This window comes from Oncorhynchus mykiss, chromosome 13 (genome assembly GCF_013265735.2).
Source record: "Oncorhynchus mykiss isolate Arlee chromosome 13, USDA_OmykA_1.1, whole genome shotgun sequence".
Classification (NCBI taxonomy): Eukaryota; Metazoa; Chordata; class Actinopteri; order Salmoniformes; family Salmonidae; genus Oncorhynchus; species Oncorhynchus mykiss.
In genome coordinates this window covers 51,053,235-51,078,045 of record NC_048577.1, presented here as the reverse complement: position 1 = coordinate 51,078,045, position 24,811 = coordinate 51,053,235, and the positions used below count along the sequence as shown (strand labels likewise).

Genomic DNA, 24,811 nt, shown 5'->3' with positions numbered 1-24,811 from the left:
CCTGTTCCTGCTCCCAGTAAATGTAGAGCGGAGAGTAGAACTCTACCTGTTCCTGCTCCCAGTAAATGTAGAGAGGAGAGTAGAACTCTACCTGTTCCTTCTCCCAGTAAATGGAGAGAGGAGAGAGGAGAGTAGAACTCTACCTGTCCCTGATCCCAGTAAATGTAGAGAGCAGAGAGGAGAGTAGAACTCTATCTGTTCCTGCTCCCAGTAAATGTAGAGAGGAGAGAGGAGAGTAGAACTCTACCTGTCCCTGATCCCAGTAAATGTAGAGAGCAGAGAGGAGAGTAGAACTCTACCTGCCCCTGCTCCCAGTAAATGTAGAGTGCAGAGAGGAGAGTAGAACTCTACCTGTTCCTGCTCCCAGTAAATGTAGAGAGGAGAGTAGAACTCTACCTGTCCTGCTCCCAGTAAATGTAGAGTGCAGAGAGGAGAGTAGAACTCTACCTGTCCTGCTCCCAGTAAATGTAGAGAGGAGAGTAGAACTCTACCTGTTCCTGCTCCCAGTAAATGTAGAGAGGAGAGTAGAACTCTACCTGTTCCTGCTCCCAGTAAATGTAGAGAGGAGAGTAGAACTCTACCTGTTCCTGCTCCCAGTAAATGTAGAGAGGAGAGTAGAACTCTACCTGTTCCTGCTCCCAGTAAATGTAGAGAGGAGAGTAGAACTCTACCTGTTCCTGCTCCCAGTAAATGTAGAGAGGAGAGTAGAACTCTACCTGTTCCTGCTCCCAGTAAATGTAGAGAGGAGAGTAGAACTCTACCTGTTCCTGCTCCCAGTAAATGTAGAGAGGAGAGTAGAACTCTACCTGTTCCTGCTCCCAGTAAATGTAGAGAGGAGAGTAGAACTCTACCTGTTCCTGCTCCCAGTAAATGTAGAGAGGAGAGTAGAACTCTACCTGTTCCTGCTCCCAGTAAATGTAGAGAGGAGAGTAGAACTCTACCTGTCCTGCTCCCAGTAAATGTAGAGAGGAGAGTAGAACTCTACCTGTTCCTGCTCCCAGTAAATGTAGAGAGGAGAGTAGAACTCTACCTGTTCCTGCTCCCAGTAAATGTAGAGAGGAGAGTAGAACTCTACCTGTTCCTGCTCCCAGTAAATGTAGAGAGGAGAGTAGAACTCTACCTGTTCCTGCTCCCAGTAAATGTAGAGAGGAGAGTAGAACTCTACCTGTTCCTGCTCCCAGTAAATGTAGAGAGGAGAGTAGAACTCTACCTGTTCCTGCTCCCAGTAAATGTAGAGAGGAGAGTAGAACTCTACCTGTTCCTGCTCCCAGTAAATGTAGAGAGGAGAGTAGAACTCTACCTGTCCTGCTCCCAGTAAATGTAGAGAGGAGAGTAGAACTCTACCTGTTCCTGCTCCCAGTAAATGTAGAGAGGAGAGTAGAACTCTAGCTGTTCCTGCTCCCAGTAAATGTAGAGAGGAGAGTAGAATTCTACCTGTTCCTTCTCCCAGTAAATGTAGAGAGGAGAGAGGAGAGTAGAACTCTACCTGTCCCTGATCCCAGTAAATGTAGAGAGCAGAGAGGAGAGTAGAACTCTATCTGTTCCTGCTCCCAGTAAATGTAGAGAGGAGAGTAGAACTCTACCTGTCCCTGATCCCAGTAAATGTAGAGTGCAGAGAGGAGAGTAGAACTCTACCTGTTCCTGCTCCCAGTAAATGTAGAGAGGAGAGTAGAACTCTACCTGTCCCTGCTCCCAGTAAATGTAGAGTGCAGAGAGGAGAGTAGAACTCTACCTCTTCCTGCTCCCAGTAAATGTAGAGAGGAGAGGAGAACTCTACCTGTCCCTGCTCCCAGTAAATGTAGAGAGGAGAGTAGAACTCTACCTGTCCCTGCTCCCAGTAAATGTAGAGAGGAGAGTAGAACTCTACCTGTCCCTGCTCCCAGTAAATGTAGAGAGGAGAGTAGAACTCTACCTGTTCCTGCTCCCAGTAAATGTAGAGAGGAGAGTAGAACTCTACCTGTCCTGCTCCCAGTAAATGTAGAGAGGAGAGTAGAACTCTACCTGTTCCTGCTCCCAGTAAATGTAGAGAGGAGAGTAGAACTCTACCTATCCTGCTCCCAGTAAATGTAGAGAGGAGAGTAGAACTCTACCTGTTCCTGCTCCCAGTAAATGTAGAGAGGAGAGTAGAACTCTACCTGTTCCTGCTCCCAGTAAATGTAGAGAGGAGAGTAGAACTCTACCTGTTCCTGCTCCCAGTAAATGTAGAGAGGAGAGAGGAGAGTAGAACTCTACCTGTCCCTGATCCCAGTAAATGTAGAGAGCAGAGAGGAGAGTAGAACTCTATCTGTTCCTGCTCCCAGTAAATGTAGAGAGGAGAGAGGAGAGTAGAACTCTACCTGTCCCTGATCCCAGTAAATGTAGAGAGCAGAGAGGAGAGTAGAACTCTACCTGTCCCTGCTCCCAGTAAATGTAGAGTGTAGAGAGGAGAGTAGAACTTTACCTGTTCCTGCTCCCAGTAAATGTAGAGAGGAGAGTAGAACTCTACCTGTCCCTGCTCCCAGTAAATGTAGAGTGCAGAGAGGAGAGTAGAACTCTACCTGTTCCTGCTCCCAGTAAATGTAGAGAGGAGAGTAGAACTCTACCTGTCCTGCTCCCAGTAAATGTAGAGTGCAGAGAGGAGAGTAGAACTCTACCTGTCCTGCTCCCAGTAAATGTAGAGAGGAGAGTAGAACTCTACCTGTCCTGCTCCCAGTAAATGTAGAGAGGAGAGTAGAACTCTACCTGTTCCTGCTCCCAGTAAATGTAGAGAGGAGAGTAGAACTCTACCTGTTCCTGCTCCCAGTAAATGTAGAGAGGAGAGTAGAACTCTACCTGTTCCTGCTCCCAGTAAATGTAGAGAGGAGAGTAGAACTCCACCTGTTCCTGCTCCCAGTAAATGTAGAGAGGAGAGTAGAACTCTACCTGTCCTGCTCCCAGTAAATGTAGAGAGGAGAGTAGAACTCTACCTGATCCTGCTCCCAGTAAATGTAGAGAGGAGAGTAGAACTCTACCTGTTCCTGCTCCCAGTAAATGTAGAGAGGAGAGTAGAACTCTACCTGTCCTGCTCCCAGTAAATGTAGAGAGTAGAGTAGAACTCTACCTGTTCCTGCTCCCAGTAAATGTAGAGAGGAGAGTAGAACTCTACCTGTTCCTGCTCCCAGTAAATGTAGAGAGGAGAGTAGAACTCTACCTGTTCCTTCTCCCAGTAAATGTAGAGAGGAGAGAGGAGAGTAGAACTCTGCCTGTCCCTGATCCCAGTAAATGTAGAGAGCAGAGAGGAGAGTAGAACTCTACCTGTCCCTGCTCCCAGTAAATGTAGAGTGCAGAGAGGAGAGTAGAACTCTACCTGTCCTGCTCCCAGTAAATGTAGAGAGGAGAGTAGAACTCTACCTGTTCCTGCTCCCAGTAAATGTAGAGTGCAGAGAGGAGAGTAGAACTCTACCTGGTCCTGCTCCCAGTAAATGTAGAGTGCAGAGAGGAGAGTAGAACTTTACCTGTTCCTGCTCCCAGTAAATGTAGAGAGGAGAGTAGAACTCTACCTGTCCCTGCTCCCAGTGAATGTAGAGTGCAGAGAGGAGAGTAGAACTCTACCTGTTCCTGCTCCCAGTAAATGTAGAGAGGAGGTTAGAACTCTACCTGTCCCTGCTCCCAGTAAATGTAGAGAGGAGAGTAGAACTCTACCTGTCCCTGCTCCCAGTAAATGTAGAGAGGAGAGTAGAACTCTACCTGTCCTGCTCCCAGTAAATGTAGAGAGGAGAGTAGAACTCTACCTGTTCCTGCTCCCAGTAAATGTAGAGGAGAGTAGAACTCTACCTGTTCCTGCTCCCAGTAAATGTAGAGAGGAGAGTAGAACTCTACCTGTTCTTGCTCCCAGTAAATGTAGAGAGGAGAGTAGAACTCTACCTGTTCCTGCTCCCAGTAAATGTAGAGAGGAGAGTAGAACTCTACCTGTTCCTGCTCCCAGTAAATGTAGAGAGGAGAGTAGAACTCTACCTGTCCTGCTCCCAGTAAATGTAGAGAGGAGAGTAGAACTCTACCTGTTCCTGCTCCCAGTAAATGTAGAGAGGAGAGTAGAACTCTACCTGTTCCTGCTCCCAGTAAATGTAGAGAGGAGAGTAGAACTCTACCTGTTCCTGCTCCCAGTAAATGTAGAGAGGAGAGTAGAACTCTACCTGTTCTTGCTCCCAGTAAATGTAGAGAGGAGAGTAGAACTCTACCTGTTCCTGCTCCCAGTAAATGTAGAGAGGAGAGTAGAACTCTACCTGTTCCTGCTCCCAGTAAATGTAGAGAGGAGAGTAGAACTCTACCTGTTCCTGCTCCCAGTAAATGTAGAGAGGAGAGTAGAACTCTCCTGCTCCCAGAACTGTTCCTGCTCCCAGTAAATGTAGAGAGGAGAGTAGAACTCTACCTGTTCCTTCTCCCAGTAAATGTAGAGAGGAGAGAGGAGAGTAGAACTCTACCTGTCCCTGATCCCAGTAAATGTAGAGAGCAGAGAGGAGAGTAGAACTCTACCTGTCCCTGCTCCCAGTAAATGTAGAGTGCAGAGAGGAGAGTAGAACTCTACCTGTCCTGCTCCCAGTAAATGTAGAGAGGAGAGTAGAACTCTACCTGTTCCTGCTCCCAGTAAATGTAGAGTGCAGAGAGGAGAGTAGAACTCTACCTGGTCCTGCTCCCAGTAAATGTAGAGTGCAGAGAGGAGAGTAGAACTTTACCTGTTCCTGCTCCCAGTAAATGTAGAGAGGAGAGTAGAACTCTACCTGTCCCTGCTCCCAGTGAATGTAGAGTGCAGAGAGGAGAGTAGAACTCTACCTGTTCCTGCTCCCAGTAAATGTAGAGAGGAGGTTAGAACTCTACCTGTCCCTGCTCCCAGTAAATGTAGAGAGGAGAGTAGAACTCTACCTGTCCCTGCTCCCAGTAAATGTAGAGAGGAGAGTAGAACTCTACCTGTCCTGCTCCCAGTAAATGTAGAGAGGAGAGTAGAACTCTACCTGTCCTGCTCCCAGTAAATGTAGAGAGGAGAGTAGAACTCTACCTGTTCCTGCTCCCAGTAAATGTAGAGAGGAGAGTAGAACTCTACCTGTTCCTGCTCCCAGTAAATGTAGAGAGGAGAGTAGAACTCTACCTGTTCCTGCTCCCAGTAAATGTAGAGAGGAGAGTAGAACTCTACCTGTTCCTGCTCCCAGTAAATGTAGAGAGGAGAGTAGAACTCTACCTGTTCCTGCTCCCAGTAAATGTAGAGAGGAGAGTAGAACTCTACCTGTTCCTGCTCCCAGTAAATGTAGAGAGGAGAGTAGAACTCTACCTGTTCCTGCTCCCAGTAAATGTAGAGAGGAGAGTAGAACTCTACCTGTTCCTGCTCCCAGTAAATGTAGAGAGGAGAGTAGAACTCTACCTGTTCCTGCTCCCAGTAAATGTAGAGAGGAGAGTAGAACTCTACCTGTTCCTGCTCCCAGTAAATGTAGAGAGGAGAGTAGAACTCTACCTGTTCCTGCTCCCAGTAAATGTAGAGAGGAGAGTAGAACTCTACCTGTTCCTGCTCCCAGTAAATGTAGAGAGGAGAGTAGAACTCTACCTGTTCTTGCTCCCAGTAAATGTAGAGAGGAGAGTAGAACTCTACCTGTTCCTGCTCCCAGTAAATGTAGAGAGGAGAGTAGAACTCTACCTGTTCCTGCTCCCAGTAAATGTAGAGAGGAGAGTAGAACTCTACCTGTTCCTGCTCCCAGTAAATGTAGAGAGGAGAGTAGAACTCTCCTGCTCCCAGAACTGTTCCTGCTCCCAGTAAATGTAGAGAGGAGAGTAGAACTCTACCTGTTCCTTCTCCCAGTAAATGTAGAGAGGAGAGAGGAGAGTAGAACTCTACCTGTCCCTGATCCCAGTAAATGTAGAGAGCAGAGAGGAGAGTAGAACTCTACCTGTCCCTGCTCCCAGTAAATGTAGAGTGCAGAGAGGAGAGTAGAACTCTACCTGTCCTGCTCCCAGTAAATGTAGAGAGGAGAGTAGAACTCTACCTGTTCCTGCTCCCAGTAAATGTAGAGTGCAGAGAGGAGAGTAGAACTCTACCTGGTCCTGCTCCCAGTAAATGTAGAGTGCAGAGAGGAGAGTAGAACTTTACCTGTTCCTGCTCCCAGTAAATGTAGAGAGGAGAGTAGAACTCTACCTGTCCCTGCTCCCAGTGAATGTAGAGTGCAGAGAGGAGAGTAGAACTCTACCTGTTCCTGCTCCCAGTAAATGTAGAGAGGAGGTTAGAACTCTACCTGTCCCTGCTCCCAGTAAATGTAGAGAGGAGAGTAGAACTCTACCTGTCCCTGCTCCCAGTAAATGTAGAGAGGAGAGTAGAACTCTACCTGTCCTGCTCCCAGTAAATGTAGAGAGGAGAGTAGAACTCTACCTGTCCTGCTCCCAGTAAATGTAGAGAGGAGAGTAGAACTCTACCTGTTCCTGCTCCCAGTAAATGTAGAGAGGAGAGTAGAACTCTACCTGTTCCTGCTCCCAGTAAATGTAGAGAGGAGAGTAGAACTCTACCTGTTCCTGCTCCCAGTAAATGTAGAGAGGAGAGTAGAACTCTACCTGTTCCTGCTCCCAGTAAATGTAGAGAGGAGAGTAGAACTCTACCTGTTCCTGCTCCCAGTAAATGTAGAGAGGAGAGTAGAACTCTACCTGTTCCTGCTCCCAGTAAATGTAGAGAGGAGAGTAGAACTCTACCTGTTCCTGCTCCCAGTAAATGTAGAGAGGAGAGTAGAACTCTACCTGTTCCTGCTCCCAGTAAATGTAGAGAGGAGAGTAGAACTCTACCTGTTCCTGCTCCCAGTAAATGTAGAGAGGAGAGTAGAACTCTACCTGTTCCTGCTCCCAGTAAATGTAGAGAGGAGAGTAGAACTCTACCTGTTCCTGCTCCCAGTAAATGTAGAGAGGAGAGTAGAACTCTACCTGTTCCTGCTACCAGTAAATGTAGAGAGGAGAGTAGAACTCTACCTGTCCTGCTCCCTGTAAATGTAGAGAGGAGAGTAGAACTCTACCTGTTCCTGCTCCCAGTAAATGCAGAGAGGAGAGTAGAACTCTATCTGTTCCTGCTCCCAGTAAATGTAGAGAGGAGAGAGGAGAGTAGAACTCTACCTGTCCCTGATCCCAGTAAATGTAGAGAGCAGAGAGGAGAGTAGAACTCTACCTGTCCCTGCTCCCAGTAAATGTAGAGTGCAGAGAGGAGAGTAGAACTCTACCTGTTCCTGCTCCCAGTAAATGTAGAGAGGAGAGTAGAACTCTACCTGTCCTGCTCCCAGTAAATGTAGAGTCCAGAGAGGAGAGTAGAACTCTACCTGTCCTGCTCCCAGTAAATGTAGAGAGGAGAGTAGAACTCTACCTGTCCTGCTCCCAGTAAATGTAGAGAGGAGAGTAGAACTCTACCTGTTCCTGCTCCCAGTAAATGTAGAGTGCAGAGAGGAGAGTAGAACTCTACCTGGTCCTGCTCCCAGTAAATGTAGAGTGCAGAGAGGAGAGTAGAACTTTACCTGTTCCTGCTCCCAGTAAATGTAGAGAGGAGAGTAGAACTCTACCTGTCCCTGCTCCCAGTGAATGTAGAGTGCAGAGAGGAGAGTAGAACTCTACCTGTTCCTGCTCCCAGTAAATGTAGAGAGGAGGTTAGAACTCTACCTGTCCCTGCTCCCAGTAAATGTAGAGAGGAGAGTAGAACTCTACCTGTCCCTGCTCCCAGTAAATGTAGAGAGGAGAGTAGAACTCTACCTGTCCTGCTCCCAGTAAATGTAGAGAGGAGAGTAGAACTCTACCTGTTCCTGCTCCCAGTAAATGTAGAGGAGAGTAGAACTCTACCTGTTCCTGCTCCCAGTAAATGTAGAGAGGAGAGTAGAACTCTACCTGTTCCTGCTCCCAGTAAATGTAGAGAGGAGAGTAGAACTCTACCTGTCCTGCTCCCAGTAAATGTAGAGAGGAGAGTAGAACTCTACCTGTTCCTGCTCCCAGTAAATGTAGAGAGGAGAGTAGAACTCTACCTGTTCCTGCTCCCAGTAAATGTAGAGAGGAGAGTAGAACTCTACCTGTTCCTGCTCCCAGTAAATGTAGAGAGGAGAGTAGAACTCTACCTGTTCCTGCTCCCAGTAAATGTAGAGAGGAGAGTAGAACTCTACCTGTTCCTGCTCCCAGTAAATGTAGAGAGGAGAGTAGAACTCTGCCTGTTCCTGCTCCCAGTAAATGTAGAGAGGAGAGTAGAACTCTACCTGTCCCTGCTCCCAGTAAATGTAGAGAGGAGAGTAGAACTCTACCTGTTCCTGCTCCCAGTAAATGTAGAGAGGAGAGTAGAACTCTACCTGTTCCTGCTCCCAGTAAATGTAGAGAGGAGAGTAGAACTCTACCTGTTCCTGCTCCCAGTAAATGTAGAGAGGAGAGTAGAACTCTACCTGTTCCTGCTCCCAGTAAATGTAGAGAGGAGAGTAGAACTCTACCTCTCCTGCTCCCTGTAAATGTAGAGAGGAGAGTAGAACTCTACCTGTTCCTGCTCCCAGTAAATGTAGAGAGGAGAGTAGAACTCTACCTGTTCCTGCTCCCAGTAAATGTAGAGAGGAGAGTAGAACTCTACCTATTCCTTCTCCCAGTAAATGTAGAGAGGAGAGAGGAGAGTAGAACTCTACCTGTCCCTGATCCCAGTAAATGTAGAGAGCAGAGAGGAGAGTAGAACTCTATCTGTTCCTGCTCCCAGTAAATGTAGAGAGGAGAGAGGAGAGTAGAACTCTACCTGTCCCTGATCCCAGTAAATGTAGAGAGCAGAGAGGAGAGTAGAACTCTACCTGTCCCTGCTCCCAGTAAATGTAGAGTGCAGAGTGGAGAGTAGAACTCTACCTGTTCCTGCTCCCAGTAAATGTAGAGAGGAGAGTAGAACTCTACCTGTCCCTGCTCCCAGTAAATGTAGAGAGGAGAGTAGAACTCTACCTGTCCCTGCTCCCAGTAAATGTAGAGAGGAGAGTAGAACTCTACCTGTCCTGCTCCCAGTAAATGTAGAGTGCAGAGAGGAGAGTAGAACTCTACCTGTTCCTGCTCCCAGTAAATGTAGAGAGCAGGGTGCAGAGAGGAGAGTAGAACTCTATCTGTTCCTGCTCCCAGTAAATGTAGAGAGGAGAGAGGAGAGTAGAACTCTACCTGTCCCTGATCCCAGTAAATGTAGAGAGCAGAGAGGAGAGTAGAACTCTACCTGTTCCTGCTCCCAGTAAATGTAGAGAGGAGAGTAGAACTCTACCTGTTCCTGCTCCCAGTAAATGTAGAGAGGAGAGTAGAACTCTACCTGTTCCTGCTCCCAGTAAATGTAGAGAGCAGAGAGGAGAGTAGAACTCTACCTGTTCCTGCTCCCAGTAAATGTAGAGTGCAGAGAGGAGAGTAGAACTCTACCTGTTCCTGCTCCCAGTAAATGTAGAGAGGAGAGTAGAAATCTACCTGTTCCTGCTCCCAGTAAATGTAGAGAGGAGAGTAGAACTCTACCTGTTCCTGCTCCCAGTAAATGTAGAGAGGAGAGTAGAACTCTACCTGTTCCTGCTCCCAGTAAATGTAGAGTGCAGAGAGGAGAGTAGAAATCTACCTGTTCCTGCTCCCAGTAAATGTAGAGTGCAGAGAGGAGAGTAGAAATCTACCTGTTCCTGCTCCCAGTAAATGTAGCACTACATCATTATTGATCCCTACTGCTCTTTCCAGTGGGGAGATCCATGCTACACGACCAGGACTGTTACACTCAGTAGAGAGTCAGGCCTTCTGCTATTGCATCAGTTGGCCAACTTATCTTGTTAACAATAACAGTGCAGCTAACGGAATAATTGAATTGTTAAATCACCGTCATGTTCTGTGCTACTCTATACTGTTTAGTTGCTTTAACTTCTGTATAATGCCCTTCTATACGTTTCTATAAGTCACTACTGGGTCTGTGTACTGCAGATCGGGACATTTGAACCACAGAAATGTATTCTGGGGCTTGTATTCATATCAGTGCCTTTCTGGACACAAAGCTTCTGTAACTCATAGTTTACTTATCTGGGTGGGTTTGTCAGGAGAAGGGTAGTTGTGTTGTAGTTTGACCCGTTTCAGAGAGAAAGAGAGAGAAATGCAATGATGTCAGAAAGGGAGATTGTATAAATATGTGTAGGGACACCATTAGGGACTCATGTTTGGTGAACGACAAATGGGAGGATTGGGTTGAGCCTGGAAGAAATGAATGAAGGATGAAGAGACAGCGAGAGAGGAGAGAGGGCATGCTATTTCTCAGCAGTGTGGTGAAGGAGAGAGGAGAGAAGGTATGCTATTTCTCAGCAGTGTGGTGAAGGAGAGAGGAGAGAGGGCATGCTATTTCTCAGCAGTGTGGTAGAGGAGAGAGGGCATGCTATTTCTCAGCAGTGTGGTGAAGGAGAGAGGAGAGAGGGCATGCTATTTCTCAGCAGTGTGGTGAAGGAGAGAGGAGAGAGGGCTATTTCTCAGCAGTGTGGTGAAGGAGAGAGGAGAGAGGGCATGCTATTTCTCAGTAGTGTGGTGAAGGAGAGAGGAGAGAGGGCATGCTATTTCTCAGCAGTGTGGTGAAGGAGAGAGGAGAAGAAAGGTTGTCCTGCAGTGCTCCTCAGGTGTCCGTGTATATGTAGCTCTGTGTTAGCGTGCTGTGCCTCGTTAGCAGTGGGGATAATTGATAGGGTTCTGGAGAGCAGTGCTGAGCAGAGGAGGTGCCTGGGTTTTCATTCTCACCAGGGGACCTACGATGGAGCCTGAATGAATCAGACACTCAGAGACCCAGGTGGCTCTACTGTACACTAATACCCCGCAATGCACTGTGTGTGTGTGTGTGTGTGTGTGTGTGTGTGTGTGTGTGTGTGTGTGTGTGTGTGTGTGTGTGTGTGTGTGTGTGTGTGTGTGTGTGTGTGTGTGTGTGTGTGTTTGCTACTTTACAGAGCAGCAGACAAGGACCAGAGGATGTCAGCAAATCAAATCTTCCTCTTTTCTGCTCCTTCTCTCCTCTTCCTCACCAAAGCAGTTCATCCCTCTTTTATTAGGGTTCTCTCTACCTCTACCTTTATTCTCATTTCTATGTTTCACTCTCTCGTTCTCTCTACCTCTCCTTTATTCTCATTTCTCTGCTTCTCTCTCATTTTCTCTACCTCTCCTTTATTCTAGCTCCTCTCCTCCACTCCATCACCCTCCACACCAACACACACAATTTTGTTATCTCCCTGAAGGCAGTGTGTGTTTAGAAAACAGGTCACACAGAAACATGATATAAAGGACTCCCTGCTCCCCCTTGGACCCTGTCTGACACATAACTGTCATAAAGAGACACCACATCAAACCTCCACACTGCACCATGCAGGGCCCCACTTTACCCATCAGCCCACAGTGTGTCTGTTTACAGCCATGAGCATCTTGCTCTCGCCTCTCTCTCTCCCTTTCTCCGTCCACCATGCTGTGCTGACACTGTGAGCCTCATTCTGCCCCTCCTCCTTCCACCCTCTCCCCTCCTCCCGCCTCATTCTCCCCCTCTCCCCTCCTCCCGCCTCATTCTACCCCTCCTCCTTCTGCCCTCTCCCCTCTTCCCGCCGCATTCTCCCCTCCTCCTTCCGCCCTCTCGCCTCCTCCCGCCTCATTCTCCCCCTCCTCCTTCCACCCTCTCCCCTCCTCCCGCCTCATTCTCCCCCTCCTCCTTCCGCCCTCTCCCCTCCTCCCGCCTCATTCTCCCCCTCCTTCTTCCGCCCTCTCCCCTCCTCCCGCCTCATTTTCCCCCTCCTCCTTCCACCCTCTCCCCTCCTCCCGCCTCATTCTACCCCTCCTCCTTCCACCCTCTCCCCTCCTCCCGCCTCATTCTCCCCCTCTCCCCTCCTCCCGCCTCATTCTACCCCTCCTCCTTCTGCCCTCTCCCCTCTTCCCGCCGCATTCTCCCCTCCTCCTTCCGCCCTCTCGCCTCCTCCCGCCTCATTCTCCCCCTCCTCCTTCCACCCTCTCCCCTCCTCCCGCCTCATTCTCCCCCTCCTCCTTCCGCCCTCTCCCCTCCTCCCGCCTCATTCTCCCCCTCCTCCTTCCGCCCTCTCCCCTCCTCCCGCCTCATTCTCCCCCTCCTCCTTCCACCCTCTCCCCTCCTCCCGCCTCATTCTAACCCTCCTCCTTCCACCCTCTCCCCTCCTCCCGCCTCATTCTCCCCCTCCTCCTTCCGCCCTCTTGCCTCCTCCCGCCTCATTCTCCCCCTCCTCCTTCCACCCTCTCCCCTCCTCCCGCCTCATTCTTCCCCTCCTCCTTCCGCCCTCTCCTCTTGCTCCGATGCTCTAATGGCTGCTCTAGCAGTGGCAGTTACAGTGGGGCAAAAAAAGTAGTTAGTCAGCTACCAATTGTGCAAGTTCTCCCACTTAAAAAGATGAGAGAGGCCTGTAATTTTCATCATAGGTACACTTCAACTATGACAGACAAAATGAGAATAAAAAAATCCAGAAAATAGCATTGTAGGATTTTTAATGAATTTATTTGCAATTATGGTGGAAAATAAGTATTTGGTCACCTACAAACAAGCAAGGCTCTCACAGACCTGTAACTTCTTCTTTAAGAAGCTCCTCTGTCCTCCACTCGTTACCTGTATTAATGGCACCTGTTCGAACTTGTTATCAGTATAAAAGACACCTGTCCACAACCTCAAACAGTCACACTCCAAACTCCACTATGGCCAAGACCAAAGAGCTGTCAAAGGACACCAGAAACAAAATTGTAGACCTGCACCAGGCTGGGAAGACTGAATCTGCGTAAGCAGCTTGGTTTGAAGAAATCAACTGTGGGAGCAATTATTAGGAAATGGAAGACATACAAGACCACTGATAATCTCCCTCGATCTGGGGCTCCACGCAAGATTTCACCCCGTGGGGTCAAAATGATCACAAGAACGGTGAGCAAAAATCCCAGAACCACACGGGGGGACCTAGTGAATGACCTGCAGAGAGCTGGGACCAAAGTAACAAAGCCTACCATCAGTAACACACTACGCCGCCAGGGACTCAAATCCTGCAGTGCCAGACGTGTCCCCCTGCTTAAGCCAGTACATGTCCAGGCCCGTCTGAAGTTTGCTAGAGAGCATTTGGATCATCCAGAAGAAGATTGGGAGAATGTCATATGGTCAGATGAAACCAAAATATAACTTTTTGGTAAAAACTCAACTCGTCGTGTTTGGAAGACAAAGAATGCTGAGTTGCATCCAAAGAACACCATACCTACTGTGAAGCATGGGGGTGGAAACATCATGCTTTGGGGCTGTTTTTCTGCAAAGGGACCAGGACGACTGATCCGTGTAAAGGAAAGAATGAATGGGGCCATGTATCGTGAGATTTTGAGTGAAAACCTCCTTCCATCAGCAAGGGCATTGAAGATGAAACGTGGTTGGGTCTTTCAGCATGACAATGATCCCAAACACACCGCCCGGGCAACGAAGGAGTGGCTTCGTAAGAAGCATTTCAAGGTCCTGGAGTGGCCTAGCCAGTCTCCAGATTTCAACCCCATAGAAAATCTTTGGAGGGAGTTGAAAGTCCTTGTTGTCCAGCAACAGCCCCAAAACATCACTGCTCTAGAGGAGATCTGCATGGAGGAATGGGCCAAAATACCAGCAACAGTGTGTGAAAACCTTGTGAAGACTTACAGAAAACGTTTGACCTCTGTCATTGCCAACAAAGGGTATATAACAAAGGATTGAGATAAACTTTTGTTATTGACCAAATACTTATTTTCCACCATAATTTGCAAATAAACTCATAAAAAATCCTACAATGTGATTTTCTGGATTTGTTTTTTTCTCATTTTGTCTGTCATAGTTGAAGTGTACCTATGATGAAAATTACAGGCCTCTCTCATCTTTTTAAGTGGGAGAACTTGCACAATTGGTGGCTGACTAAATACTTTTTTGCCCCACTGTAGCTCCCTCCTCCTGCCCTCCTTGTTCCCCCCTGCTCTGGCCACATGGGACCCATACATGAGCCCATAGATGCTGCCCTGAAGGATGAAATGGCTGCCACTCCTACTCTCTTCACAGGGTTTCTCCCAGTGTCTGATCTAGCTGTCTGATGATAAAAGCCATAGAGATGGTAGTGCTCTGTTGCTCTGATGACGTGATGCAGAAAGGCCCTCTCTCTCTCTCTCTCTTCTTCCTCTTCTTTCTCTTCTTCCTCTTCTTCCTCTTCCTCCTCCTCTTCTCCTCTTTCCTGGAATGTGTCCAGTACAGACACCTCTCATGCTGTACTGTAGATGAGAGAGGTGATGACTTCACATGACAAGGCTCTCCAGGGACCAAAAGGCTTCACACAGCATTCACACGTTCAGCGGCAGCAGCATGCCGGACACATGTCCATGACACGTCTCCTTCCACGTGGCAGGGAAGAAACACACACACACACACACACACACACACACACACACACACAGACACACCTCTCTCACACACACAAACACAGACAACACTCATTCGTCCGCCACAATGAGTGATGTCTATGGAAAGCTGCCTTACAAACTGCCATAACTGCTTATGTCAGCCAAAGCCTCATATAGGCTCAACACACAGACTAGTGATTAGTGTTTGATGAGCCTGGTGTAGACCAAAAGACAGGGCCGTGTCTCAGACTCTGTGCTCTCTCTCTGTCTCTCTCTCTCTCTCTATCTCTCTCTCTACCTCTCTCTCTCTCTCTCTCTCTGTCTCTCTGTCTCTCTCTGTCTCTCTCTGTCTCTCTGTCTCTCTCTCTGTCTCTCTCTCTCTCTCTCTCTGTCTCTCTCTCTACCTTTCTCTCTCTCTCTCGCTCTCTGTCTCTCTCTCTCTCTCTCTCTCTCTCTCTCTCTACCTCTCTCTCTGTCTCTCTCTACCTCTCTCTCTCTCTCTACCTCTCTCTCTCTCTACCTCTCTCTCTGTCTCTCTCTCTCTCTCTCTCTCTACCTCTCTCTCTCTCTCTCTCTGTGCCTCTCTCTACCTCTCTCTCTCTCTCTCTCTGTCTCTCTCTCTACCTCTCTCTCTCTCTCTCTCTCTCTTTCTCTGTCTCTCTCTGTCTCTCTCTACCTCTCTCTCTCTCTCTCTCTCTACCTCTCTCTCTCTCTACCTCTCGGTCTCTACCTCTCTCTCTCTCTCTCTCTACCTCTCTCTCTCTCTCTGTGCCCTCTCTACCTCTCTCTCTCTCTCTCTACCTCTCTCTCTACCTCTCTCTGTCTCTCTCTCTCTCTCTCTCTCTCTCTCTCTCTCTCTCTGTCTCTCTCTGTCTCTCTCTACCTCTCTCTCTCTCTCTCTCTCGTGGGACGCTTTACTTCCGTCTGTCTCCTCCTTCCGTCTCTCAATCCCTCTGTTTCTTTGTTCTCTCTCTTTCTTCCTTCCTTCTCTTTTGATGAGTGCATCTGAGCCCGGCGAGCAAGCTGCTCCCCATTGATTGGCTGGTCGATGGATTGAGCGAATGGCGGGGTTCTGTAGCTGAGCGCCGTGATTTGGCGTACTGAGCGCAGTCAGACGCAGCGCCACTTTCTTGGGATTAAGAGACAGTTTCAATGTAGACCCTGTAACCCTGGAGAGGGGCTAGACGAGACACAGTGACCCCCCGCAAGGCCACAACACACCCCACACACTGGGCCACTTTCCTCATCACCCTCTCATCTCTCCATCCCTCTATCTAGCTCTATTTCTCCCACAGCTGCTTCCAAAGAAGATTCTTCAGGAACATATGTGTGTTTTTCTCTCCCTGACAGGACCCAGGAGCTGGAGTTCGGAAGGAGAGAAAGAGGGAGGGAGGGGTGGGATCCTAAGACATAACAGGAGGTCGGGTTGAGTACATGTATGTGTGGATGGTTGGGGATTGTTGGGTTAATGGAATGGAAATGGAGTAAATCCGAGGTCAGGCCATTTTCCCTCCTCATTTTTCATTTGAGTCGCCATCCTTTCTCTGAGTAGCCAACCGTAACACAGAACAAATAACATGCTTAAAGAAAAGAGAGAAAGGATAGCATTTTATTTAATCTCAATTTTGTCTTTTTTCCTGCACCTGTTTTTCTTTCATTCTCTTTGCTCTCTCTCTCTTTTCCTCTCTGTCTCTCTTACTCTGTCTCTCTCTCTCTCTCTCCCTGTCTTCCTCTCTCTTTCTCTTTTTTCCGATGCTTGAATAGAAGTGGATCAAAAAGGTAAAGACCACAATGAACATAAAAACCACAGCTCGCCCCTCCCTCCTCCTCCTCCCTCCTCTCCTCCCCTCATACGCCTTCCTAACCCAGCACCTTGTGTAGTGGTCATGTTTGATGTTGATATCCCTCCCTTTTCTTTCTCTCTTTCTCTCCCTCTCTCTCTTTCTGGATTATAACCAAGACTCTAAGATCCTTCCAGATTTCCTCCTTGCCTCTGATGACACCAGCCTGACCTACACGCACGCACGCACCACACACACACACACACACACACACACACACACACACACACACACACACACACACACACATACACACAAACCAGCTGACCACTCTGGAGGTCCATGAACTATTTCTGAGAGAGAAAAAGAGAGAGCATTCTTATGTCATGGTTTAACCACTATACAAACTACATACCAGTGGCCATTCACAAACTTAAAGACAGATAACATGGTGTACATTCTTACCACTTCATGGTCGGTGAACCTTTTCTTCTCGTCTCCCATTCACTGTAAACCTATCTCTCCTCTCCTCAACGTGTCCACATGTTGGGCCACAGCCACCTGACAACTCCTCATGCTGACATAGTTCTCCATCTGACCCTGCAGTTCTCACTCCACCTCATTGAGTATGATTTAACCATTTGACCCTATCTCTAATTGGTTCCCTCCAGATCCAAGTGACTCCTCCTCGTCCTCCTCTCCTCTCTTCTCCACATTGGTTTATATTCTTCTCTCTGCCTCCCTCTCTCTTTCTTTGTTTCTTCCTTCCCCCTTTCATTTTTCCTTACTTCAGGGTGAATCTTACATTTATTTGTTTTCATTTTCAACTCAAAAAGACAATGATATTCAGAATCACACGGGCCTAGTTTCTCCTTGATCATGTGACATGAGACTGTCCCTCGTTAAGCACTTTCTCCCATTTCCAGGTGCTTCAGTGTCCACTCTCTTTCTCTCTATCACTCAAACAGCTTTAAATGCAGTGCCCTTCTCTCCTCTCTTTCTCTCTTTCTTTTGGCTCCGTTTCTGCCTCTCAGATCTTTCATCTGTTCATCACAAGTAGCCGCTGGTTCTCTGAGGCCTCCTCAGGTTTCATCTCCTTCTTCACCTCCTCCTCCTCCTCTTCTTTTCTCTTTCCCTCTTTATCCATTTGCTCTTATCACTGCTTTTTCTTCCTTCTCTTGCTTTCGTTGCACTGCAACCCCCCTGTGTGTCCTGATTTGGCCATCAGTCACCCCTCCTTATCAATAGAAGTCAGCTAGTCCTCCCTTCGTACAGCATGTCTGTATGGATTCAGAGGGGTGCCACAGTAGGTGGTACAGTCCCAGTTAGAATCTATGTGTAATGGCTGCTCTGTTCACTAAGGGGATGGTACTCTCTAAAGAGCCAATCAGTCACTGGTCTCCCAATCACAGAGCTTACAAAGAATGCTGCAGGGGATGCAGGGCTCAATCCAAGGTTAGAGGAAGGAAGAGTATTGCTGCCACTGGGAACAGGCACCATTAGGGCCGCCTCAAAAGGGTCATTTAATCTCCCAGGTTGTGTCTGAAATGGCACACTATTCCCCACGTAGTGCACTACGGGGCTCTGGTCAAAAGTAGTGCACTATATAGGGAATTATACACTGTCCTAATCTTACCCTTGACCTTTTAGATGCCCCCGCCCACAACACCGTTACACATCAGTCTTGACTAGTACCCTCTACTGTCTGTTTCCATGGATAGATAGATATGTACAGTAGGTTATTATAGATTGAAGGGATTAACCTCTGTAGCAATGCCATTAAGTCCTTTATGGGCCCATATCCATCTGCCTGGATGTGGCTTTCCACTGACATCCATTGCTCCTGTATGTCTTGTTTTTCCCTCAACCAACCGATCACCATTTTGTTACTCCCTGCCTGGTAGCTATAGCGAACCCTCCTCCTCTTCCCACCCACCCCACCCCCCGCCCCCCCTTGATCCACCTTGTTGTTGTTGTTTTTTTTACCCACATTTACTACCGCTCCTCCCAGTGACCATGTGACCTAAAAGACCCCTCTTCCGCCCTCTATCCTCGCTTTAACACTACTGCTAATTATGATTAACTCTATATCTCATTTTTTATTAATTAACAATTCTCTTAGATTGTGTTACCCATTGTCCCTTTGTTAATTCCTTAATCCTAATTGATTGATTCACTGATTGGTTGATTGACAGCTTATAGTAATGGCTGCTCTGCTGTTGTGTTCAGGAGCTGGTCTGTGAATTTCAGTAAGACTGATGGACAGTCTGTCCGTCATCAGTAGCTAGCTAGAGAGACAGTCAGTCAGACTGTCTGTAGTCTGTGTGTTGATAGACTTACATATTCATTTCCTTGTCACCGGTCCTTTATTACTATTGACACGTGAATCGACTGAATAGGTGTCAGCCATCTTTCTGTCACCTATCAAGTCCTTTTTAATCAGTGATCATGAAGGAAAAGAGACCAAGGAAACAAATCTACAGTATTTAATCAATGATCACGAAGGAAAGGAGACAAGGAAACAAATCTACAGTATTTCATCTGTGATCATGAAGGAAAGGAGACAAGGAAGTACATCTGCAGTATGTAAGACCTGGTACACAGCCTTAATATTCTTTTTTTATGGGGACTTAAAGAGGGGGAGTATCCCTCACACCTACACTCTTAAAAACAGGTTCTATCTAGAACCTAAAAGGGTTCTTTGGCTGTCCCCATAGGATAACCCTTTGAAGAACCCTTTATGGTTCCAGGTAGAACTATTTTGGTTCCAGGTACATCCATTTTGGGTTCCGTCTTAAGCCCTTCCCACAGAGGGTTCTACCTGGAACCAAAAAGGGTTCTCCTATGGGGACAGCCAAATAATTATTTCTGAGAGTGTAGAGACACATTTATTTACCATTGAAATAGTGTCTCTGTGGGCGAATTAGGATAGTGGGAGGGAGGGAGGGACAGAGAGAGAGGGAGAGAGGAGCAGTCGCTATAGAGACAGGCTGTAGCTCCTCATTAGGAATGACCCACCACACACACACGTCTGGTCACGTGACCCACTGCACTCAGACATTCTATTCAGCAGGCAGTCGAGGAGAGAGGAGAGTGAAGGAGAGAGGGAGAGATGGGGAGAGGAGAGAGATAGGGAACTGACTGACTGTACATTGAGAAGTCATTACATTGTTAAAGCTAAAGAGCTCTGGCAGACAGGTGGCCATGAATAGAAATAAGTCAGGACCTTTATGGACAGATAGAACACACCGCCAGGGGCAGATGTATGGGCAGATAGAACACACCGCCAGAGGCAGATGTATGGACAGACAAAACACACCGCCAGAGGCAGATGTATGGACAGATAGAACACACCGCCAGAGGCAGATGTATGGACAGACAAAACACACCGCCAGAGGCAGATGTATGGACAGATAGAACACACCGCCAGGGGCAGATGTATGGGCAGATAGAACACACCGCCAGAGGCAGATGTATGGACAGACAGAACACACCGCCAGAGGCAGATGTATGGACAGATAGAACACACCGCCAGAGGCAGATGTATGGGCAGATAGAACACACCGCCAGAGGCAGATGTATGGACAGATAGAACACACCGCCAGAGGCAGATGTATGGACAGACAAAACACACCGCCAGAGGCAGATGTATGGGCAGATAGAACACACCGCCAGAGGCAGATGTATGGTCAGATAGAACACACCGCCAGAGGCAGATGTATGGACAGATAGAACACACCGCCAGAGGCAGATGTATGGACAGATAGAACACACCGCCAGAGGCAGATGTATGGACAGATAGAACACACCGCCAGAGGCAGATGTATGGACAGACAGAACACACCGCCAGAGGCAGATGTATGGACAGATAGAACACACCGCCAGAGGCAGATGTATGGACAGATAGAACACACCGCCAGAGGCAGATGTATGGTCAGACAGAACACACCGCCAGAGGCAGATGTATGGTCAGACAAAACACACCGCCAGAGGCAGATGTATGGACAGACAGAACACACCGCCAGAGGCAGATGTATGGACAGATAGAACACACCGCCAGAGGCAGATGTATGGACAGATAGAACACACCGCCAGAGGCAGATGTATGGACAGACAGAACACACCGCCAGAGGCAGATGTATGGACAGATAGAACACACCGCCAGAGGCAGATGTATGGACAGATAGAACACACCGCCAGAGGCAGATGTATGGACAGATAGAACACACCGCCAGAGGCAGATGTATGGACAGACAAAACACACCGCCAGAGGCAGATGTATGGACAGATAGAACACACCGCCAGAGGCAGATGTATGGACAGATAGAACACACCGCCAGAGGCAGATGTATGGACAGACAAAACACACCGCCAGAGGCAGATGTATGGGCAGATAGAACACACCGCCAGAGGCAGATGTATGGACAGATAGAACACACCGCCAGAGGCAGATGTATGGACAGACAAAACACACCGCCAGAGGCAGATGTATGGACAGATAGAACACACCGCCAGAGGCAGATGTATGGACAGATAGAACACACCGCCAGAGGCAGATGTATGGACAGATAGAACACACCGCCAGAGGCAGATGTATGGGCAGATAGAACACACCGCCAGAGGCAGATGTATGGGCAGATAGAACACACCGCCAGAGGCAGATGTATGGACAGATAGAACACACCGCCAGAGGCAGATGTATGGACAGACAAAACACACCGCCAGAGGCAGATGTATGGGCAGATAGAACACACCGCCAGAGGCAGATGTATGGACAGATAGAACACACCGCCAGAGGCAGATGTATGGACAGATAGAACACACCGCCAGAGGCAGATGTATGGGCAGATAGAACACACCGCCAGAGGCAGATGTATGGACAGACAAAACACACCGCCAGAGGCAGATGTATGGGCAGATAGAACACACCGCCAGAGGCAGATGTATGGACAGATAGAACACACCGCCAGAGGCAGATGTATGGGCAGATAGAACACACCGCCAGAGGCAGATGTATGGACAGACAAAACACACCGCCAGAGGCAGATGTATGGGCAGATAGAACACACCGCCAGAGGCAGATGTATGGACAGATAGAACACACCGCCAGAGGCAGATGTATGGACAGATAGAACACACCGCCAGAGGCAGATGTATGGGCAGATAGAACACACCGCCAGAGGCAGATGTATGGACAGATAGAACACACCGCCAGAGGCAGATGTATGGACAGATAGAACACACCGCCAGAGGCAGATGTATGGGCAGATAGAACACACCGCCAGAGGCAGATGTATGGACAGACAAAACACACCGCCAGAGGCAGATGTATGGGCAGATAGAACACACCGCCAGAGGCAGATGTATGGACAGATAGAACACACCGCCAGAGGCAGATGTATGGGCAGATAGAACACACCGCCAGAGGCAGATGTATGGACAGACAAAACACACCGCCAGAGGCAGATGTATGGGCAGATAGAACACACCGCCAGAGGCAGATGTATGGACAGATAGAACACACCGCCAGAGGCAGATGTATGGACAGACAGAACACACCGCCAGAGGCAGATGTATGGGCAGATAGAACACACCGCCAGAGGCAGATGTATGGACAGACAGAACACACCGCCAGAGGCAGATGTATGGACAGATAGAACACACCGCCAGAGGCAGATGTATGGACAGACAGAACACACCGCCAGAGGCAGATGTATGGACAGATAGAACACACCGCCAGAGGCAGATGTATGGACAGATAGAACACACCGCCAGAGGCAGATGTATGGACAGATAGAACACACCGCCAGAGGCAGATGTATGGGCAGATAGAACACACCGCCAGAGGCAGGTGTATGGGCAGATAGAACACACCGCCAGAGGCAGATGTATGGACAGATAGAACACACCGCCAGAGGCAGATGTATGGACAGATAGAACACACCGCCAGAGGCAGATGTATGGACAGATAGAACACACCGCCAGAGGCAGATGTATGGACAGACAGAACAAACCGCCAGAGGCAGATGTATGGGCAGATAGAACACACCGCCAGAGGCAGATGTATGGACAGACAGAACACACCGCCAGAGGCAGATGTATGGACAGATAGAACACACCGCCAGAGGCAGATGTATGGTCAGACAAAACACACCGCCAGAGGCAGATGTATGGACAGATAGAACACACCGCCAGAGGCAGATGTATGGACAGATAGAACACACCGCCAGAGGCAGATGTATGGACAGACAAAACACACCGCCAGAGGCAGATGTATGGGCAGATAGAACACACCGCCAGAGGCAGATGTATGGACAGATAGAACACACCGCCAGAGGCAGATGTATGGACAGACAGAACAAACCGCCAGAGGCAGATGTATGGACAGATAGAACACACCGCCAGAGGCAGATGTATGGACAGATAGAACACACCGCCAGAGGCAGATGTATGGACAGATAGAACACACCGCCAGAGGCAGATGTATGGACAGACAGAACAAACCGCCAGAGGCAGATGTATGGACAGCCCTCACTGGGGAAGGAAGGGATGGAGAAAGAGAGAGTAGAGGGATGAAGAGAGTAAGAAACTGGCTGGGTGCTGGCTTCTGCTACAGTAGTTCAGCAGGGTTGGGGTCGATTCTGTTTCAATTTAGTCAATTCAGGAATTAAAATGAAAATCCAATTTCACTTTTCCTTACAATGAAAAGCAATTAGGAACTGGACTTTTCCATTGACTACCTAAATTGACTGAATTGAAATGGAACTGTGGCCTGTCATAGTGTCACTCCAGTGCTGTACTCGTACCTGCAGGCGGTGTCCTGTGTACTGAAGCTGTGAAGCTCTGTCAGTAGGACCACCTGTGCTGCCACTCAGTGTGTCAGTGCACCTCTCATAGAGATAAGACGTTTCAATGGACACTTTCTCTCTCTACCCAGGCCCTGCTGCCCTGCTATTGGTCTCAGTGAAGGGGTTTGTCTTGAAGTGAGCATGACAGTTGATCAAAGTGCCAGCCCCTTCCTTCTGTCTACAGTGTGCGTGTGGTGTGTGGATATGTGTAGGTTTGTGTGTGTCGGTGTAGGTGTGTGTGTGTGTGTGTGTGTGTGTGTGTGTGTGTGTATGTGTGAGTTAGTATTCTGTTTTGACTACCTTGCCTTGACCCCCTTGCTGTCCAAAAGGAACCCGACAGAATCTGGGACTCCCACCTCTCTCTCTCTCTCTCTTTCTCTCACTCCTCCACAGAATTAACTCACTCCCTCTCTTATTCTCATTTCACAGGAAATAACCTATTGACTCCTCTGACTCTCTCCGTTTCTCTCTCTCTCTTCTTTTTTACACCCACAAAATACACTCTCACTCTATCCTTTACTCTTTCTCTCTCTCCTTCTCTCCTTCTCTCTCTCTCTGTCGCTTGCTATCTCTCAAGCACACCTACACACATCCACGCACACACACCAACATGCTCACGGGTAACGACACGCACACCTGCACCCTACACACACACACACACACACACACTCACAGATGTACTCTTACTTCCAGACGATTAAGTGTCCATGCTGAAGGAGGGGTTTCATGCCGCTCCGTTGTGCCCCCTGCTGGTTGCTGGCTGCAGTTACCTGCCAGGAACAGGTGTGGGATTCAATTAGAACAGCAGGCTCTCCGTGGCCAGGCCAGGTCTGTCAAGGGGCTACTGGGTCCTGTTCATTAGGCACCAAACGGAAGAAAACAGACTGAAACAGGGAGGGACTACTTGGACGTGTCCAGTAAAAAACGCTCATTTTTGGTTTCCGTTGCAAAACCTTTTTAAATATGTGTGTCCTAATGACCGTGACCCTGGGATAGGCAGGCTGTACATCACCTCCCCATAACCAGTCTGTGGGATACTCTAGGACGCATTTCTCCAGACACTCTAACGTACATAGATAACCCAAGATCTAGACTCTAGAGGATGTCTGTAGGAGAGACGTGGTCAGGTCTGGGCTATGCCAGGCTGTGTCTTACATAACAATTCATCAATCCATGGCCTCACATTACATCAACAACAAGACCACAACCATTTTAGAAACACATGCAGTCTCCATTGAGTTATCTCTATATCTCATTACTCTATACCCCTTTATGGTCACAGTAGGATGATATGATTGCTTTATTATAATACAGTATGTAATGACAGATTTTATATGAAGATAACCATTAGAAATATGTTCCCCAGCAGTCCCTGGATTAAAATGATTTGCCCACAACGGCACACAGTATGATCTCAGCAAGCTGTCATTGCTTAGATGTACTTCTATATCACCCGTCAAAACTGTCATTATTATTCCCAACAAGGTAGTAAGGTACAGTATCTGTCATTTCAAAGGAGATTCTGTTCCTTTCATCATATTCATGCCACAGCTTCATATTGACGAGAAACACTCACTGTTGACCTATTGTATTGTGTCGGGAACAACAGCTGATAAATTAATTTCCTATTATTTTTTCATGGCAGTATTTTGCTGTAAAGTGTATACAATAGAAGATATGTTGCCCGTTCCAACTTACACCCTATTCCCTATATAGTGCACTACTTTAGTGCACATTATAGGGAATAGGGTGCCATTTGGGATGCACACCTGTACACAGCAGATAAAAGCATGAAGGTTGGTTGTTAATCCTTGATAAGGTAAGTTGTATCACAGTACA

At 48.1% G+C, this 24,811-nt stretch overlaps 1 protein-coding gene across 3 annotated transcripts in view; it reads left to right on the top strand.

The window, feature by feature from the left end:
• Window positions 1–24,811, top strand: part of LOC110485210 (adhesion G protein-coupled receptor L1) — a 219,579-nt gene that overhangs the window by 152,152 nt on the left and 42,616 nt on the right. The window contains exon 1 of one of the 3 annotated variants that reach the window (XM_036941436.1): window positions 15,759–16,122. The exons of the other annotated variants lie outside the window; for them this stretch is intronic. The gene's annotated coding sequence lies outside the window, so the exon portion shown is untranslated. Of the gene's footprint in view, window positions 1–15,758; window positions 16,123–24,811 lie in introns of those variants that run through there. 3 annotated transcript variants of the gene reach the window in all.